General features: G+C 39.6%; 1 protein-coding gene across 1 annotated transcript in view; it reads left to right on the top strand.

Annotated features, from left to right (window-relative positions):
• Positions 1-1570, top strand: part of LOC114029430 (coiled-coil domain-containing protein 50-like) — a 57763-nt gene that overhangs the window by 30995 nt on the left and 25198 nt on the right. The gene's annotated exons all lie outside the window — the stretch shown is intronic.

Below are 1570 nucleotides of genomic sequence, written 5' to 3'. Positions count from 1 at the left end.
AAGAAAGAAAGAAAGAAAGAAAGAAAGAAAGAAAGAAAGAAAGAAAGGAAGGAAGGAAAGAAAAGAGTTCACATGACCACATTCTTCCTGTGGCTGAGTTGTCATTCACAGCTTTGCCTGAAAGTTGCTCCCCATAGACTAGTGACCAGCAAAATCTGACTATCCCAAGAATGGACATTGCAGCTCTGTGATCTATAAACATGATATCTCAGATTCTCAGCTAGAAGGATCTTAGATTTTGAACTGGAAGGAAACTTTGGGGTCAGTGAGGCAAATATCCTCATCTTACAGGTGAGGAAACTGGGGTTCACTGAGGTCAAGTGACTTATCCAAGGTCACACAGGTGTCTGTGGCAGGTTTTCAGCTCAGGGCTTCTTGACCTCACATTTAGTGCCTTAATCATTATACTACCTTATGTCTCAAGGACTGCAATTTCACAGATTGCCTAGATACATCGCTAGATAACACTAGACCGCGATTTTCTCATATAACTGCAAGTCTCTTGTTCCTAAAGTTTACCATGTCCAAAAACAAATATGGCAAGAGCATATTGACGTGGAAAACCACAAATTAACATTACCTATGTTGTATTATATTTTTAGCTATTTTGTTAACCATTTTCTGATTGCATTTTAATTTAGTTCAGCTGCACTGGGGAGTTTTGTGCTGGGAGACAGATAGTGCTGACCTCATTACTTTCCTTTGAAGAGGATCCAGTTCAACAGTGTCTTCCTTATTGTAATGGAAAGAGTCAAAGGGTCAGGGCTGAGATCCTGGCTCGGTCACTTACTTATCTGTGTGACCTTGAGCAAGATGCTGAATTTCTCTGAGTCTCAGTCTCCTGATCTATAAAATGGACTAGATGCCCCTTCCAGCTCAAAATCTATGATGCTATGACCTTACAGTTCAGCACCCAGAATTGAGCACAGTTCTTAAGGACTACAATGTTTTCATGCAAATATTTCTTTTAAGTGACAATAGAAACCAATGGAAAAATTATATCCTACCATAAATGGGGTAGCATAGCTGGGGGGAGGAGTGGAGAAGAGGGAGGAGGAGGAGATTAATAACCAACTTTTAATTTTTATTTATTTTAAAATTTTCTAATTTTTATTCTGAACTTAGCAGACACCACATAAAATAAGCATTTCCATGTACAATGGATAGCAGATAAATAGGATGTACAGGAAACTGCCATCTCAGTTATGGTCAACTTACTTTTCCTTTTAAGTGTATAACATAGCATGCATCTTTCAAAGGTGTCCTATTTGTATGTGTTTCCTTCTGTTCTTTTCAGTGCATTTAAAAAATGTTTCCGTGAACCTCTTTTCTTTCATTTCTTTTTTGGCCATTCTTTCTCTATTCCTTTCTCTTTACCCTCTACCATGAAAAAAAAGGAAGGAAGGAGAGAAGAAAGGAAGAAAGGAAGGAAGGAAGGAAGGAAGGAAGGAAGGAAGGAAGGAAGGAGGGAAGGAAGGAAGAGGGAAGGAAGGAAGGAGGGAAGGAAGGAGGGAAGGAAGGAGGGAAGGAAGGAAGGAAGGAAGGAAGGAAGGAAGGAAGGAAGGAAGGA

This window comes from Vombatus ursinus, unplaced genomic scaffold (assembly GCF_900497805.2).
Source record: "Vombatus ursinus unplaced genomic scaffold, bare-nosed wombat genome assembly UNPS02014932.1, whole genome shotgun sequence".
Classification (NCBI taxonomy): domain Eukaryota; kingdom Metazoa; phylum Chordata; class Mammalia; order Diprotodontia; family Vombatidae; genus Vombatus; species Vombatus ursinus.
This window is presented reverse-complemented; position numbering and strand designations above follow the sequence as displayed.